At 35.4% G+C, this 19,657-nt stretch overlaps 1 protein-coding gene across 9 annotated transcripts in view; it reads left to right on the forward strand.

The window, feature by feature from the left end:
• The window catches only part of Grm7 (glutamate metabotropic receptor 7), an 808,103-nt gene that overhangs the window by 757,706 nt on the left and 30,740 nt on the right, over nucleotides 1–19,657 (forward strand). For 2 of the 9 annotated variants that reach the window (XR_010051297.1, XR_010051298.1), the window contains one exon: nucleotides 1,590–1,683. The exons of the other annotated variants lie outside the window; for them this stretch is intronic. The gene's annotated coding sequence lies outside the window, so the exon portion shown is untranslated. Of the gene's footprint in view, nucleotides 1–1,589; nucleotides 1,684–19,657 lie in introns of those variants that run through there. 9 annotated transcript variants of the gene reach the window in all.

The raw sequence follows: 19,657 nt of genomic DNA on the forward strand, positions 1-19,657 counted from the left end.
AAAAGCATTTAATTACAAATAAATTTGGGGTATAAGCTGAGCAATAAAATAATGACTGAGTGGCACAATCTTTAAATCTTGGCTCTGATAACTAATATGTATGATGTACTTTTAAGGGCAGCATACAACAAAATCAGTTAATGGAACCTGTATGAAATTTTTACTTTCATGATCAAACTTACATAAATATGAACCTGACTCGAAGGGCTAGGTTCACTCATCCCAATCTTGCAAGACTTAGCATTATGCTTTGAAGCAGTTAAGTAATAATATTATTAATTATGATTATGACAATGCCACCATCTAAAACATATTGCTCCAGAACTTACAAAGAATCTTATCATCCTTCAAGACATATGAAGGAACTGAGGCTTAGACAATGTGGGAACTTCTCTGCAGTGCACACCAGTGAGTGGTGGAGAAGATGCCTGTACTCAGGTCACCATGTCATACTGAGTTCAGTTAAAATCACCAGTGTTCACATGTCATTGGTTATAAGCTAATAGCTCTTCTACTTAAAATGTCCAGGTTTAATGTGAAAACACAATCAAAGGCAATTAAACTCAGAGAGGATTTTCTAGCATTAAAAAATGCTACTTCCTTGGATAAAAACTTGGATAAAAAAAATTTAATTTTTACCATAGTTTCATCACCTTCTTCTTCTCCCCCTACTTTTGCAACAGCAAAACCCAAAAAAGAAAGTGACCACCAAGGTCACGATCATCATGTAGCTGAAAATTTGATTAAATTGGCATCTGAGAATTAGCATGAAAAATGCTAGATTTTAATTCTAGGAACTTAATTCCTCTTTCTCTAGTTTTGGTCATGTTTGCAAATGTCATTTGCAGTTTAATTTGCTGTGCTTTGCTAAAGTCCAGATTGAGACTTGAGCTGTTATTTCTTCTTAAGTAAAAAGTACAACTGCAACTGACCATCTTCCCTGGTATACAGTCCAGCAGTTCAAGGCAAGTATCCTTCTTTGTCTCTCTAAGTATCCTAAGGAAACTTTGCAACCCAGCCCACCAGTGAATGTAAGAATGAAAGAGAAGTGGTCTAACTAGTATGATCCCTGAAATGCAACCATCATCTCAGTGTTTCAAAATAATTGGAAAAAGTACATGAGAGAAGTATTGCTGCCACAGCCCACTGGAATCTTGTCTAGGAGTCGAGGAACTTTGCTTAGGGAAACATTGATGCCACAAAATGGGGGAGAGATCCCTATGGAGAGCTTTTGTTATCCACGGTGACATAACACTGACGAAGCCAGTCTTCCTGGGTACTGGATTCTCAGTGCTACTGGGATAGGTCAGCAGGGACAATCACTTCAATGGAAACTCCTACTCCATTCTCATTTATAAGACAAGAAAGCAAGTAGAAGAAGGGTTCAGCATATGAGACTTATTTACACCATCTAGGAAAATAAATCATCACCACAGGCTTCAGTTTCCTCATCTGAACATAGTAATTCGAGGGCTAAATAAAGGTAAAGCACTTAGAACTGTTTGGCACAATACATATGCAAATGTTATCTGTCAGTGCTATTATTTGTCACCTGAAATTAATGAATTTTCTGTTTCTTTTTCCTCTAGGAAAGAATTTTGGAGATTCTGCTCTATTTTATCTCTTACATATGTATATACTCTTTCTGTACCACACACAATAAACTTTGAGAGTGTCAAACAATCCATCTGCATGTGATTTTTTGTCTGGAAAAACCTGCAGGATTTTCAGATTGAAATATCAGTATATCTCTGCTCTTGTCAACCTTTTTAGTATTGATCCTTTCTGAAACTATGGCGCCTTAAAGCCAAAGTTTCACTGCACTATCAAATGAGCTATCTGGGAAATCACATTAAAACATGCTTAGTTTTCATTTAATTTCATAACACTGCACATATTTCCTGGCTTTAGGCATAAACATGTTCAATATGATCTTTATTGTGTTGATCTTTGTATCAAATTAGTATGGTACAACCTGTTTGTAACTCAGATATAAGGAAAAATATCAAAGTCTGATTTAAAACATCCTATATGTGGTGGAAAATTTCCTAAGAAGAAATCATCAGAAAAGTATTTAAATTCCTATTCAATCTAATTTAGGTCATTCATTCCTCTAACCTGGTGCTCATGCGGAGGTCAACTATATTTAACAAACTTCTCTGGTGATTCTCATGCATATCTAGAGTAGAGAAACTTCCTTAATTTTGCCTGATAATTAACACATGCAATATGACAGTCACATGATGGTGATCACTTACACAGACAAATGTTAAATGGTACTAAATTGAATTGGTTTTGGAAAAGCCCTTGAGATACTGTACAAAGAATATGTACTGAAACTACAGGAAGTGATCTCTATCTGTCCACAAGTACGTGGGCAGCTATTTCAGGGTCTTCTCTCAGAAGGCTCTGCAAGCTGCTGCTGCAAACTAAGGATGGGTCTAGTTGCAAAACTCTCAGTTTGTAGAGCAGAAAAGCATAGTACTATTGTTTGAAACTCAATTTCCATAACAGCACCCAATAAGAAGCTAGGTCAATATTCCTTTTTCCTTGCACTCTGTTGGTAATAGTAACTTTTTTGAGCAAAATGAGTTCATGGATCCTTACACAATCATTTCAAGTGACTCAATACAGTAGTTCTCCATTTGTCTAGCCCTGAAATCTTCAAGAGGTTGCTATTTTTAAATCTTCATTTGTGCTTTTCATGCTCTGCCTAAACTTCAGTCATCAGTGCATTTAATAAATGAGTTGTGACCTTACAGAAAGACAGAAAAGTGCTCAAGATTAGAGAGAGGATGGTGGCGCTGTGCTCTGGATGTTAACATCAGTTTTGCCATACTCTTGGATTGTGACTCAGGCATAGTGCTCCCTCTCTGGGCATCCCTTTCATTGTCTCTAAACTGAGTATAACTCCAATAACTGTTTTATAGGGTGAATAATCAGATTAACACGTTCATAACAAGGCCTTAATTCATAGTCGTGCTGTTGGACAGCTTGAACCACCAATAATACATGCATGACTGTCTCATCAGGTGACTTGTTTTGTTTTCAGTATGAGAATCAAACTCAGGACCTTGTGCTTGTGAGACAGGCACTGTGCCACTGAGCTAAATCTTGGCAGTTGGCTTTTAATTTTATTAATGGGAAGACTAATAAAAGTAATTAGATCCATTTGTACCACCAGGGGTACAAGCTACCCAATAGGACAGTGATGTGTGAACCACTGGTAGTTCTAGCTGGCAGGAATGCATTAACTGAGTTAAAACATATATATATATATATATATATATATATACATATATATTTATATGTATATATATAAATGAATGAATGACACTGAACCCAGCACTTGTCATATGAGACTGAATAATTTCCCATTAACTCCTCTTAGTGACTATAACCAGCTGAGTTAGTTACACTTACATAATAGTTAGTAGCTACAACTATTTGCATTTAGTCAGAATAAGAAATTAAATGCTTTGATTCTCATTTATACTGGTTACATATCAAGTGATCAATAAGCATCACAGCTAGCAGTTGCCAAATTGAAGAGCAAAGATGTAGAACATTCACATTATCACAGAAACTGCTGTTGAGAACAATGAGCTATAGATTAGAGAAAAAAGAATTAAGAAATTGCTTTAAATAAAAGATAATTTTTAGTGTTCACCTTCTCTGTTGCTTATGTGAAAAGTCTGGTTCTGACAGTAGAAGTCCTACATTTTCCAGAGTCTTAATAGATTTTTGTTTCGGTTTGTTTTGCAGATTTTGTACTTTTTATCAGTACATATATTTTTAGTACATAACTGTTACATTCCTTATAGGGAGTTAATACATATAAATAGCATATCTTTTCTTTTCATCCCCATCTACACCCTTCCTGTCTTCTGCCCTTGATCTGTTGATTCCTTTCCCATTATATGTCTTTCATTTTACTCTTTATTTATATTTGAGTTTTTCACACAAGAGAAATCATGTGATATTTAAGCTTGTATCTTGATTCATTTCACTTTCTATTGTCAGATACAGCCATTTTCCTACAAATTACTTGTTTATCCTTCCATATGCCACAGTAGTACTCCATTTGTATATAAATATATTTTCTTTATCCATTCATTTGTTGATGGACATACAGATTGTTTCAAAATCTAGCTATTATGAATTGTGCTGTTAAACATGGGCGTGCATGTATCATAATATTGTATCTTTAACTCTTTTGGGAAGATATGAAAGAGGGGATAATCTTGGTCAAATAGAACATCTAGTTTTAAAAAATGGTTTATATTGTGGAGTAAAATAATACATCCTGTGAGGTAACAATTAACTTTTGGGTAGAAATGGTTCTTAGTTGGGAAGGCAGTTCCTTTTGTAAGCTACTTACAGTGTTCTATACTTATTTATTGTATAGGTAAGCATAACTCTTATAGAAGAAACATTTTTTTTATAATTAATATCCCAATGGAAGCAATGCAAATATTACTTCCCATGCCACTGTCTGTCAGCAACAGAAAAGTCAATTTAAACATTCAAGGATGTGAACACGGAATTTTATATAATGGTAAAGTGTTTCTAGGCATTTTTTCACATTTGATTGGCCCATTTTGTAATCTAGTGTTAGCTCAGAATGCTTGGTTCTTTTTTTAAAGAGCTAAATTGACATGGTTTACTTATATGCATGGCTTGTCCCAGTCATCACTGTTTGGTAGGTATTTTGTTATTGTTTGAGAGTGACATAAAATATATAGAAAAAAAGGCAGAAGATGGCTATCATTTCCGGTAAGCATAAGATTTATCATAAACATCAACAGTTATTGATGCTGTACCTTAGCCAAAAGAATCCCTGCCATTAATTATTATTATTATATAATGGGAGACTTGGAAAACTAGAAATAAGAACAAGACCAAGATACCTAATCCTAGAACACCTCTATTAAACTTGCTGAATGTATTATTGCCAATGAAAAATCTCCCCCAGTATCTTAGATGTGTCCCCCCTCAGAATTCAAGTTGGAAGAGGGGCAAATAACTGAGAGAGAGGAACTCATTTTCTTGTGAGCTTGCATATAACTTCTGCATGTTTATTAAGCAAAAAATTGATTATATTGATCACTAAAACTTGTCAATAAAACAAAACCAATGGGTTTATAAAATTTGTATCACCAGCAGCTGTTACAGTTGACTTGCCTTTATATGTCATTTCATAGTTTTTATTATTATACACACAGAATCTCATTTCATCTTCAGGGCATTTTCCTGAGGTAGGGAGCATTATCCTCATTTATGACCAAGGCTCAGGAAGGTTAAGAAAATCATCCAAGGACACACCGACAGAAGTAGTTTAGAATGCACTCTGACCCCATTACACCACAATGTCTCTTCATTAAAGAGCTGCAATATCTCTGCACTGACAAGTTAATTTTAAGCCAAGGAGAAAACAACAACAACAAATCCTTCATCACAGAAGATTCAGATTTACAGTGGAATTAGACACAGTATTTTGCTTTCCTCTACCTATAAATGATCATTAGCAATAAGTACCCTCGTCACCATATCTAGGGAAAGGAAATAGCCAAAGTTATAAGGAGAATGAAGATAAATGGCTATTAAAGGAGAAAGAAATTATTAGCTCTGTAGAGGGATTTATGCTTTGTATCTCTGGCAAGGCTGACAAGGCTATGAGACATAATGCCACGTGATGCCATGTGGTTGGAGGAAACAAGTTTACTTTGTATCTCCATCCAGATTTTGTCTTTCAGTGTGAGTTGACAAATTCTATCATTACTGCAAGAACTAAGAGAGACCTAAAAATGCCTGATGCAAACCAGACTTCCTATTTTCAAACAAATAGCCTGTGAGGCTCACTAAGGAAGTGTTCTCTAGGCTGTAAAGAATGTGAAAATGTTCTTTTGACTATTATTCTTTCTGGCTACTAGTCTTATGGAGAGCATGGAACCTGACCCTAAATCAACCAGCACAAGCTGTGGTGTGCTCAAGATTCTGTATATAAAGCTGACCCAGAAAAAGTTGTGACTCCCAAAGGAGTTTCCAGCCCCAAGAACAAGGAGGAGGAACAAACAATTCCATTTAGATACCTTTATGTTGATACATACAGAGGCATGTGAAACTGATGGGAAGTAAAAAATGAAAGACATTGTAACCATGGCCTACCGAAAGAGGCAACACAAGAAAAGGTGTTCCAGATGAGGAAGATTTTAAGATAAGTAAGGTCAAAATGCCCAGGAGATTAGTGATGATAAAGGCAGTAATAGCCATGTTTAACCTTTGCATCAGCCACTATTCTAAGCATTTCATGTATATTAGCTCATTTAAATGTAACTTTATGAAACAAGCATAATGAGGCTTATTTTACAGATAAGAGAAGTGAGGCATAGAGATGTTTAAGTAACTTTCCCAATGTCACACAGCAGATATGAAGAGGATTTTGAAGACAAGCCCAGGCTACCTTGATTCAAAGGCCATACTTCTCACCAACATACTGTCATGCATTGGAGTTAGAATGTTTAATTAAGGTAGACCCTATTTTTCTGCATAGTCTGAGAAAATCTGTCAAGCTTGGTGTTACTGACATTATAGGCTGGACATTATAGGTCTGTCCCATGCATTGTATGTTTAGCAGCATCCTTGGCCTCTAGGCATTAGTGCCACTAGCACCATACTTTACAGTCTTGACAATTGAAAATAAAGTTCTTCCAGAAATTGCCAAATGTTTTTCAGGAGTATATTGTTTTGGGCTAATTACAATTAGGTTAGTATATGATGCTAAAGTCAGAGTTAAGTTTCCACTTTTGCAAAATGATGTGTGCTCAGACTTTATGATCTTTAATACTGTATATGATATAGCATAATCTAGAAGAGAAATTTGGTTCCTAGGAAGAAGTCAGTCTCTGACCCAAAACCATAAAACTCAGAGTATATACTCAGGTAAGAAGTAAGGAAACCTGGATATAGGGAAAAATACATTATCCAGTTTTCAGAAGCTCCAGTGGCAGGTTGTGTGTCACTGTGTAAGCACAAACACAGCTACATAAATGATAAAGAGGATATTACTGTAAAAGTGCTTGGTAACAATGGAAAACGTGGAAATATTCTTCCCCAAAATCTATATGAACAAAAATTTTAAGCCAATGGTGTAAGTTTTCAAAGCAATTCTCTTATAACCAGGGAACAATAAATCTATTCAATTTCCAAATATTCTACAATAAACACGTTCCTTCTATAAAACAAAATGTAGTTTACATTTTGATTTAAATTTTTATGATTAAAATTGATATCATTCAGAGTTATCCCTTGGGCAGAGAACTGACCACACCAAGTTAATCATGCCACTCAATGCATACTTTAAAAATCAGTTTTCTTCTTTTTTTACTGCCTTATTTTAGCTACCACTGAATGTTTTCTGATATCATTGAAATGATTAGAAAGATTTTTAGTCTTCTTTTCAATACTACTTTGGGCAATTTTGTGAGAAGATATATCATTCACATATCATAAAATATATCATTAATGTATGGATTGTTTAATAAACTATTATAATTTGGCCAAACATCACTGTATTCCAGTTTGAAAATATTTCTACTACACTGAAAAATTCTCTTTGCAGTAGATCCCTAGTTCCATCCCTGGCCAACCAAAAACCAGAAAAATATTATTGCTTTTTGTCTTTGTTGATATTTTTTACAAAGAGAATTACAAGTTACAAATAAAATTGCAACAATAAAAAAGAAGGAACTTAACTACCGCTGTGTGGTACATGCATGGATGAATCTCAAAGGTCTTGACGCTATGTGTGAAAGAAGCCAGTTGAAAAACACTATATACTTTTATTCTTGTTCTGTTGACTGAACCCAGTACCTTCACATTAAGCTACATTCCCAGACCATTTTTGTTTTTGGAGACAGAATCTTGATAAGCCAAATTTTGAATGCAGTAAAGCATCAAGGTTCCAACTAACTTTATTGTTTCAAACATGAGTTTCTCTTAAAAAGAATAACTTCATTGCTTAAGGAAAGTTATCTGAACTCAGAGGACCAAGAAATGCATCTCTGACTAAAAAACCAACCAAGAGTTAGATTTACATTTTGTAGTCAAACATGGACAATATGCTGGGATAAACAGCTTCCTACTTAGCTGCCTCCTCTGTCAACACAGGGGTTTTGAATAACCTTTGTCAGTGGATTACTTCAAGTTGAAGGTCACAGGATATGGTCTGATGCATGACGACCAGTCAGTAATCATTATTCCCTCCAAACTAGCCTGTAAGAGAATCATTGAAGACTTTGAGGATGGGAAATATGCCTTGGAACCTTTTATAGAGCCTCTCTTCTATTCAGATATAGAATTAATCTACCTTCAATAAAGACACATCCCAGTCACTTGTATATACTGTTCAACTCAAGGCAAGACCCTTCCCTCACAACCTACCTCAGCGTGGTCTCAGTGACAGCCAGGAGCACTGTGAATTGAAGGCGAGACCCAACTTCTCAACAGCAGCTGCAGCACATAACAGATTAAATTGCCTTCAATAGATTTGTTAAAAAGAAGAAGAAGAAAAAAAAGGTACATCATACGGAGCTTCAGTCGAGATCAGCCATGAGGCTAAGATTGAAATTTTAAACAGCTGGAATATTTCAAGCTTTACAGTTTGTTTTTGATGAAGAATACTAAGCTTTTAGATGCTTCATAAATAGTAAATAGATTTAGTTGCAAATATCCTGTAATATGTGCTTTGTTCTTTTTATTCAAAGCCAAGTTGTAATTTCTGATTAAACAAGATAAATCATTATACAAAATCCATTGTATGAGAATAACAGCTACCAAGAAGTAGAGTTTCTGCACTGATGAAAGGCATTTAAAGGCCTTAAATCTCACACATCTGCCACACATTGTTGGGAAAAGAGGACACTGAGAAATTTCTGCTGGCATTTTAAGGACAGCAAACAGCTGGCATGGATGTAAATAGATTTAATATGTAAGGAAGAAATTTACATCATAGGATTTAGTGATAAATCACTTTATTGGTGATTCTTTCGTTCCTTTATGACATAAAAAGTTTCTTCTTCAAGATAAATCTCAACAAAATGCAAGCAGTAAAAAAGTGTAATCAGTGAACTCCCAGAAGGGCAGAAAAAGCAAATAATTATTTAGAAATTGTGGGATAGCTGGTATGAAGTGTGTGATGTGGTTGGAAGTAACATTGTCCTGACACATGCATGGGATGGGGTAAATGTTAAGAGTCTTTCGTTGAACTGGTGGCAGTGGGAGGAGGTGTTGGCTGTCATGCTGTCTTGCCTTTCCCAGAAGATTCATTGATTTTCCTTGTCCATTGCAAACCTGCCTATGGAAGCTAACAGAGAAAATGCAATTGGTTTCCTTTATTTCTTGCCATCTCTTTGGTCCTCAGTAAGAGTTGGAAGAATGAAATGAAACTGTTCCTTAGGAGCTTCACTCATAAAACTCAGTTAATAGAGTTGGATGGCCAGCTAACATGGATTCCTAATGGAAGATGTTCTATATCAGGATTATTTGGAACACAAACACTAAGCTGAGCACAGTGCAGTATTATTCATGCATGGCAAGTCTCCAGTCACTCATCGGCTTCACCAAGACATCTGCTGACACCAAGCTTCATGAGAGTGGAAACCATTTGTTTCCCTCTTGACCTTTATATCTTCACTACCTAGCATTGTCCTTGATACTTGGTAGATGGGTCACCCTTATTTTTTACTAGCATATGAAACATAGGGGAACTGCAATGCATGCATGTTCATCTAATATCAGTTGAACCCCATGAATTCTACAAAAGAAAAAGGTTGAAGGAGGACAGGAAAGAAAAAATAAATTATTCTTCCTCTTTCCCTGTCAACTTAGAGCCAGACCTCCTCCCCAAAGTGAGGGATAAGCCTCAGCAAAAATGCAATATAAATTCAATTAAATAATTCAAGTTTTTCAGCTACTGTCCTTAGCAATGAATGATTTAAGACAATGCTTCTCAAATTGTAATGTGCACACCATTAACTCAAAGATCTTGTTAGAATGTAGGCATAGATTGAGCAGGTTACTGGAATACTGTAATTGAATCCTGGGCAGTGCCCATGTTGCTATCTTCAGGCCACTTTGGAGCATGTGGTTTTAAGGGATTTTGAAGAAAATTTTTTTACTCGATCAAACTTTTGCCATTAATGCTGACTTTGAAATCTAACCCCATGGAAGATATGAGTCCATTAGTCATAAGCATTTTAATCTAATTGCTGAGAGTCATTGTATAATTAAATAGTGAATGTGAAATTTTGGTGTATTCCAACTGGTTATCACCTATCCGAAGTTGTTTCTATTACTTTTAGCAGAAAACATACCAATATGGCAAATTATAATTTCACTATAAGGTGTTTTGGATATTCTTGTCAGTACAATGGCTTAAAACATCTAAAGGAATAAAGATGTAAATGATAAAATATTCAAACCCCATTTGCACTGTCATATACACTGATCTTAATTACAGACTACAGATTTTTCATCTAATTGCTAACAGCAAGTTGGCTCTTGAATAATTAGGAGGAGGGAAGGAGGAGGAGGGAATGCAACTTACCATCACTGGAATAGTCTAAACACTTTTGTGTTTCAAATGTCACAATGACATTTTCAAAAATATGAGATAGAAAGGTAGTAATAAAAAAACTAATGTAAAAATTAACCCAACATTGGATTCTAATGGCAAGGCAAGATGATCACCAGCTGAAACACAGATGTTCTGCCTCAGTGGTTCTCATCACTCACTGCTCCTTCGAAGCCTTTTTTTTTTTTTTTTTTTTTTTTGCTAGTCCTAGGGAGTGAACCCAGGGTGTTTCTGTAGAATTTGATGTCCAGCTCTTTTTCATTTTCTTATTGAGACATGGGCTCAATAAGTTACCTAGACAAGGCTCGAACTTGTTATCTTTCTGCCTTAGCCTCTCAAAGTGCTGGAATTTATAGGCATGTGCCATTGCATCTGGCTTCCATCTCTCTAATGCATGCTGGTGCAACTTTTTTCCTCATAAAGATACAAGTACTGTCACCAGAAAGAGTCCAAGGTGGTTCCCATCAAGATAAGAACACACATTCACCCAACCCAGAGAATCAAGTTATTAAGTTACTGGTTCACTGGCACTCATCATGGAAAAAGAATTTCCAGAACGTGTCAGTAATAGGCATGAAGGGATTTATTAGGCAGAAATTTAAAAGTACACACTCAAAGGAATAGAGTATGGATGAGAGAGTGAGAGTGGCATTCTGATCTGGAGATGCTTAGGGAACTCTGGGATATCTTTAAGGTGGGTAACCCAGGATGTGTGCGCCTAATTGTCTTTCAAGTTCCCCATATGTTGGCCTGTGTATGAAGTTGAAATATACTGCTCATTAATAATGCTGCTTCCTTGAAGATGGAAGCCCAATTTATAGGTCAAAACCAATTAATAGGTTTATTGCATCTTTAAGACCTTGAGGACAATTTGTTTTAATTGAATTTCCTGGGAGAGAGGTGGGGGAAGCTTAAGTAACTTTTGTGTCCTGAAGCTGAAATTTTCCTTAAAAGTACACTTTTAAAATTTCAATTTCCTTTGTCTTATTTTATCCTAACTTTATTTCTTCTAACCCATGTCAGATCCTAGTCAGGTTCTGTATCCAATAATTGTTCTGGAAGTCCATTGAAAGGTTGCACATTTTGTTGGACGTCCTCCAACATGAACAGTGGTACTAATTCTACAGATGGCTCTGATACTTCCAGTCTGAGAGTCTCAGCAATGAAAAAGTTCATAAAGTCATTTAATTAAGGATTTAATTACAGCTAGGTCATACCCCAAAAATGTGATCTTTAACAAAATGCTTGAATACCTTGGATAGGAAACTTACTACTACATGGCCCCATCTTTTCCGTCTTCAGATGATTATCCTTCACATGTTATATCCTAAGTGTTGCACAAAGCTGATACATTTATGTTTGCCAATGGCCCTTGAAATGGATGCAATATTTTACATTTGACCCTTGTAGAAACTGAGGAATAGGAGATTATGCAATTTGCAAGGATCACATGATTTCTTATAAAATTTATACCAATTTCTTAAGGCTACATAGGTAATTCATTTTTAGAAATGATGACATTGAAGGTGTCTATGGAAGGTTTGTTGAAAAATGGCATATTATTTGTAACTATGATTTCCAATTTCAAAAGTTTTAGAAGAGAGATTGAATATTCAGTTTGTAACAAGTTTCAGAATCTAATGTTCTCAAAAATTTTAAATAAAATTTGGGCCTGCTTCCATGAACAGTAATTTTTTACCAGATTATATGGATGAAATGGCTACAATTTTGGGTTGGTGATGATCTCTTAAAATTCTTCATAGAAAACGTACATGAAAATAGTAACTCAGTTTCAGCATGTTGTAAAAAATTTGGAGATATTTTTATACAAATACCATGAATGTGTAACAGCTGAATTTGAATTTAAAGAATACAATAGCTTCTCCTTTATTGAAAAGTGTAATATTGAAGTGTAAATGTCTTGTCATGATGTGAATGGATTTTGAATCCAACCCAAGCTTTTTTCCTCTGTAATGTCTTCAATAATACAATGTTTTAATTTGATGAGGATGAGTGCACGGGTAGAGCCAATACCTGTCAGTTAAACTGAAGCATCAAAAGGATGGCATCAGCATATAGTACAGATGAGAACACATGCGTGTGACATCAGTAGGTGGACATGGACCTGCCAGAGGGCGCATCCATTTGCACTGCCATCTGTGTCTGCAGCGAGCTCTCCAGGCACATCATTAGTGAACGCCTCCTGGAGCCTCACTGTTACCAGTCACTTAAGTTTATGCTCTCAGCTTTGTTTGATCACACCTGACTAAGTCAAAGGAAGCCATATATTTTGCTAAAAAGGAAAAAGGATTTATTCAAAGCTAGTTCTGAGGGGATGGTGGGGCCCATTTGGCTCAAATTACTATCTCACTGTGCACAGGTGAATGCAGAATTTTTATAGTAAGAGTGGCAGGGTCACAGGGAGATCATGTGGATTTCCCCAGTTGCTTTAACACTTCTAGCCATGTTCAGCTTATCCTTCTCTTTTAAATGAAGTGTTCCAATCTCTTGGTTCCAGCACCTGCATCTTCTGTCATTTCTTTTGGGCTGAGGATAGGAGAGATGTTAGCTATAGCAGTAAGACATATAAACAAGTTGCTTATCTCTAAAATTAAAAGGTCTAATTTTTAAAGTTCCATTTTATGGTGCCTGTTATATAACATAGGCCTGTTTTCCATCATGGTAGTCTACCGTACTGCAGTGAAGCTCATGTCCAGGTGATGGAGCACTTCTTTTGTGAGCCTCCATGATTGAATGGCAAAAGCTGGATTTCAGTGATTTTATCCTTCACCTATAGTAAGCTTGACTCAAATCACAGGTTCTCTCTCTGATCAAGAAGACTTCAAAGGAGGCTCAGACACCAGATAAGGCTCCTAGTAGCCAGATAGCATTAATCGAAACAAAGACAGAAGAGATCAGTATCTCACAACACTGCGTTAACTATAGACCAAGATGGCACCATCTTGGCCAACTGTCCTATACACTGGGTAGTGCTAGGGTCTCTTTTCTGGAAGGAGTTATTCAGAACAAAATCACAGAGGGAAAAACATCTCAAAGTACCTCCTAGATATAAATGACGATCCTGAGTAACTATGCTCATTTTAGTCAGTCTTTCAGATTGATGATTGCAAAACATCCTGCCCCACAACCTTTACCTAAAGTCCAGTCTGCAGCCTGTTCACATCATAATGACTCAGGGCTCCTAAAAAAAGTGCACAACCATGGAGCCACTCAAATCCAAAAGGTTTGTTCTGATAACTAACAAAGAGGAGAGATTGTGTCTATGAAAGACCTCTCTGTGAATAAAAAACAAAAGAATTATGAAACATATGTGGAGATCAAGTCATTTCCTCCTTAAGGTTTGTTCACAGATGCATAGTTATGAGCAGAAAAAAGGTTGGAAAACCATCTAAGTAAAGATAAGAATATGCACAAAGACCCTATTGTAGACTTTTAAACATAGGTTAACTATAAAGAACACTACTATCTGATTTACATTTTTAAAAGCAATCACTATAATAGCTGCATGGAGGAATTAGTAAATATGAATGTCCAGAATGCAAGATACTTGAGAAGTTGTGCCAATTGTGTTGACCTTGACCAAAGTGGTCATGGAAAAGATGAAGAAAAGTAAAACAAGACAGACAATAGTTCAGAGGAAACATTAACAAGACTTAGTGAGAGAGTCCTCGTCTCTACCCATAACAAATCTCAGTGACTGCAGAATTTATCTATATATTCAGATTGAACTCTAAGAGATCCAGATTAAAATAACTAAATATATTATTACTATAAGAGTAGTATTATCCAATTAATATTATTAATGAATAGCAGTATTAATTAATGGCAGTACTATTAATATTACAAGGGCAGTATAATCTAAATGCAGTGGATCTTTTTGTTTATCTGTATCATTTAGTAGAGAAAATTTTTTCCAATCCACAAGACCAATTATTTTGAGATCTTTACAAAGTTCTCTCCATACATTACAGATATGATCTTATGCCAAAAATAGTTAATGAGTGTGTGTGAACAGTTTAGGTGAGCCACAAAGTTTAGAAGTAATATTCCCTGAAGTCATTCTCAGTTATGATACCAACTGCAAAATTTGTGAGTTCTCCAAACCTCCATCACATTTTATAATTGACTGAGAAGAGCTTGCAAAATTCACTAAAAACTGTTACTTTCACAATATAGATTATTACTGGGAAACAATACAAGTGAAAACTGGACAATTAAAAAAAATAGAACAGAGTTCAGAAACACCCAACATGGATTTCTTTGCCCACAAGGTTATGGACATTTCTCTCCAGTACCTGTGTGGCAATACACATAGGGAAGATTGCTGAGGTTTAGTGTGACACAGTGTTTACTGATACCCTATTATGTCTGCATAATTGATTGACAGGTTAGCTATGAGACCTAGCTCAATCTTCAGATTGACTAATAATGCAGGATTCAAAACTCCCATCCTAACTGATGTGGTCTTATTTTGAATCAACAATCCTCAATATCAGTCACATGATTATTTATTTGCAATAGACCCTAGGTACATTAAAACAATCTCCCAAGAGTGAGAAATCTTTTGGCCCAATGCTAAATTATTTATTGATAAAATGCCAATGATATAAAATATTGGTATATAACTAAATGAAATGGAAACAAAGTCAAAGTAATACTGCATTACAATGGGAGTATGAACTTGTAGAAATGGGCTACTTTTCTTATAAGTATCTTGACACCTGCCCTAAATTAGTTTCATACCTGTCAGCTAGAAAACTTGTAAGAATTTCTCTACTAGTTCTCCATCATTAACTTCAAAAACACTACTTCGCATGATAAACTTAGGGAAAAATATACTTTTTGAGGATAGTGTCAAAAAGGAATTTTGGGGCTATATTTTAGCACTATGATCTTTCTCAAAATTCTGAGTTTCTTTTTTGGTGGGAAAAGAGTTGTCATTTCTTTCATCCTGAGCCAATTGATGGGGCACTTCACTTCCTGGATCTGAGAAAAAGTCAAAAGGGAACAGAGAGGCAGGGTGATCTCTTGTCTAGCATGACTACTACATATTCCTGGCACTAAGAAAATTTCCATGGAGAATAATATTTAACCTAATGTTTTAGTTATGGTACAGTAATCAAGAGCACCATGATAAGTAGGCCTCATCACTGATACATCTTCATTTTTTGGCAAATTAAAACATCCACTTTAAAGACAAATAAAAATATTTAAAAACACTAGCAGATGATGGGGCATTTTAGGCTGCCAGAAATTTCCAAAATCAGTTAAGTCAGATGACTCCAAAGAATTCCTAGGAACTAGGATAATATTCTCTATCCATACCAAAGAAGTTCTGAGCTCTCTGTGTCTTTGTACACCTATAGGATCTCTAAACCAGATAAAGGAGCCACTGAGAATGCTAACTTACTATGAACTTGTGTTGATGAGCATAGTTTACCCCATTTAGTATTTCACTTCATTCTTCGCTGACTTAGACTCTATTGCACCACAAAAGAATATACTGTTGTAAAACTTTTAATTTTCCCATATTCTATGAAGCAAAGTTTTTACTGACTTCAAATTCAGACATCTTTTTTTAATTTTAAAGAGAATAAAACCAAATGAAATAAAATAGAGTCAATCAAAACAAAACAATGAGTATGATACAGGACTTCGAAACAAGATAAAAGTTAATTAACAAGGGCTACCATAATGCCTCTTGTTATCTTCAAAAAATTGTCCATACCATCAGACATAAGAAAGCCAAGCAAAACACAAAAGAATAAGGCCAATCTAGACAAAACAATGAAAGCAATACAAGACTTTGAGAAAAGATAATAGAAAATCAACAATGGCTATCATAATGACTCTTGTGATCTTCAGAGTATCTGCCTATACCATCAGACATAATAAAATCAAACAAAACAAAATAGAATAAAATCAATCAAAACAAAACAATGAAAGCAATACAGTACTTTGAAAAAAGATAATAGGAAATAAATAATATTTTGTTACATTTGAAATAGCTGCTTATGCCATCAAATATAATAAAATCAAATAATCAAGACACAATAAAACCAAACAGGATAGAACAATGAAAATAATACAGAGCTTCAAAGCAAGATAATAGATTAACAATGGCTACTGCCTTCCCTATTTAGACATTTCTTCCCCTTTCACTTCCACAATATATGTTTGTGCATTTTGGATCCCACTAACTCCTTTAGATTTTTATATTAGGGAGACAACACAGTGTTCACCCTGTGATTCTGAACCATTTCAACCATAAGCATGATCTCAAGGTGTATCCATTTACCAGAGTTTTGAAGTTACTTTCTTTATAGCCAGTTAGCTTTCCATTATATAAAAATGCCATATTTTTCTGCAGTTGATGGTCAAGCTACTTTTTTTCTGGTTCCCTGTCATATAGAGCATTGTCTTCTCTTTCACTTTTAGTCTATGAATTTCCTTTCAAGTTAAATGTGTTTCTTGCATAAAGCATACTGATCGATCCTCTCTCCTGATTCACTTTGCCTGTATTTATTTCTTTTATTGCTGAACTGAGGCTATCTGCATTAATGGTTATGGCCAACATGCACTGGCTCATCTCTGTCTTGCTATTTTCCTGCCTACTTTTTCCCCTCATTCAAATGTTTGCCTTGTTTGGCAATCCCCCTTTGCCACTGTTCCTGGAACCACAGTCATTTTTAACTCTCTCTAGAATATTCTTCTGTATTCTTTGTAGGGTTGGTTTGATGGTTATGCATTCCTTCAATTGTTTTTTTTTTTTTCATGGAAGTATCTTATTTTTCCATTAATTTTGCAAGACAGTTTTTCAGAGTATATCAATCTGTGATGGAAGTTGTTTCATTCAGTATTTGAAATACTTCAACATTTTCTTGACTTGATGGTTTGTGTTGAGAAGTCTGTAGTGATTCTGATGGGTTTTCCTTTATAAGTAAAATGTTTCCTGTCTCCATCAGCTTTTAATATTCTGTTCTTGTGCTGAATTTCTGAGATCTTCATTATTATTTGTCTACATGTAGATTTATTTTGGTTATGGATAGCTGTATTTCTATATCCCTCATTTATCCATATGTCAAGCCTTTTTCCCAAGCTTCGAAAGTTTTACACTTTTACTTCTATGAAATTATTTTTTAATTAAATGTGCTTCTTGTATGTAGCATATTGTTGAGTCTTGTTTCTTGATTCATCTTGCCATCTTTTGATTGCTCAATTGAGACAATTAACATTGATGCTTATAACTAATATGTATCTACTTTTCCTGTTATTTTCCTATTGTTGGTTCCTCCATTTTCCCCCTCCCTCTGATTGTTTTCCTTCCTTTATGGATTGGGGTTCATGGATCTGTAGTGCTTACTATCTCTTTCTAGAATGTCCTCAGAATGTTTTGGAGTGCTGGCTTGGTGGCCATAAATTTCCCCAGTGTTCTTTGTCATGAAAGTATCTTATTGCTCCATCAATTTTGAAAGATAGTTTTGTAGGGTACATCAATCTGGCTTCAAAGCTGTTTTCTAGTACTTCACTCCAAGCTCTCCTTGACTTGAGAGTTTGTGATGAGAAGTCAGCTTTAAATCTGATGGGCTTTCCTTTATAAGTGATTTGTTTCTTTTCTCTAAAAGCTTTGAAGATTCTATTCTTCTGTTGAATTTCTGGAGTCTTGACTATGATATGCCCGGCTGTAGATTTTTTTTTTTAAATTGCTAATTGGACTTCTATATTCCTCATTTATCTGTATGTCAAATTCTTTTTCTCTGCTCAGAAAGCTTTCTGTCTTGTGTCTGAAAATAATTTTTTAAAATGTCTTTTGTGATATCTCCTGCTTGTTCATTGATTCTAATTAACTTTAAGTTATTCTTCTTTGTCTCATCTAGCAGGTTCTGGATTGATCTCTCATGGTCCCTTGCTATTTTTGAGAAATCTTTATTTTCCTGGTCACTACCTGCAAGCTTGTCTTCAATATCTGAGATCCTGTCCTCACATTGGCCTAATGTGCTTCGAATACTTTCAGTGGAAATTTCATTCTCCTAGGTATCTTCTTGAATATGCGTCATGCATTCTATTTCTTTCCTATGCTGGGTTTCCATAATGTTTTTCAGTTCACCTGTTTTCTTGTCTGTGTCTTTGCTAATGTTGCAAAGCATGGTGTGTGTTTTGGTAATCTCTGGAGTTATCTGAGAGATTACTTCTGATTTCAGTTTTTCCAGAGCCTCATTCAATTATTTTGTTGTTACCACTTCAGAAAGGCCAGGTAGAGAGCTTTTGATTACCTCCTGAATTTTCCTTTGATGAACTCAATGTCTAGGGTCGCATTTTGTTTAAGAGTATTCTCATTTTATTTTCTCTCTTTTTTTTAGTTTAATTCATGGGGTGATGCTTGTAAACCACCTATGCTGGGGTGCTTTATTAGGAGTGTTTACGACCCTTAGGTGATGACTACTTCTCTGAGGTATCTCCTAGGTATAGCTGGTTTTGGGATTTTGAGTCTGTTGAAAGATCTTACTATCTCTTCAGTTTGTTGGTGATGAGAAGTTGTTGCTTGTTTGGCCTAGTCTCTGGTGTTTTGGCACTGTGCCACAGCATTTCTATAACTCTTAGTCTGTCTCAGTTATGAATACCAGGACCAACAGCTGTTTAGAACAATTATGTCAATTTTGGCTGTAGTGATACAAATAGCATCAAACATAGTCTATAAAATGATAAACTGAGCTAATGCTTAATTGGCAACTTTTTAGATTTGTGATTATATAACAAAATGTAAAACAGACCAGATAATTATATGCAGTGCATAAGTGCTTAATGTGTCAATTTTACCCTCAGGGGTTAAACTTTAAATGGATTAGAGAGAAAATAGAGAAGTGGAAGAAGAGAAAGAGATTAGAAGTAAGCTGGAGGACAAAGAGGGAAACATGCCCACTTGAGGAAACTGGTGCAGAAGACTGAAACAAAAGAGAGACAGAAGAGATAAAAGGAAGAACAGAATAGAATCACACCACAAAG

This window comes from Cavia porcellus, unplaced genomic scaffold, assembly GCF_034190915.1.
Source record: "Cavia porcellus strain 051 isolate PalLab524CR breed Dunkin Hartley unplaced genomic scaffold, mCavPor4.1 scaffold_13, whole genome shotgun sequence".
Lineage (NCBI taxonomy): Eukaryota > Metazoa > Chordata > Mammalia > Rodentia > Caviidae > Cavia > Cavia porcellus.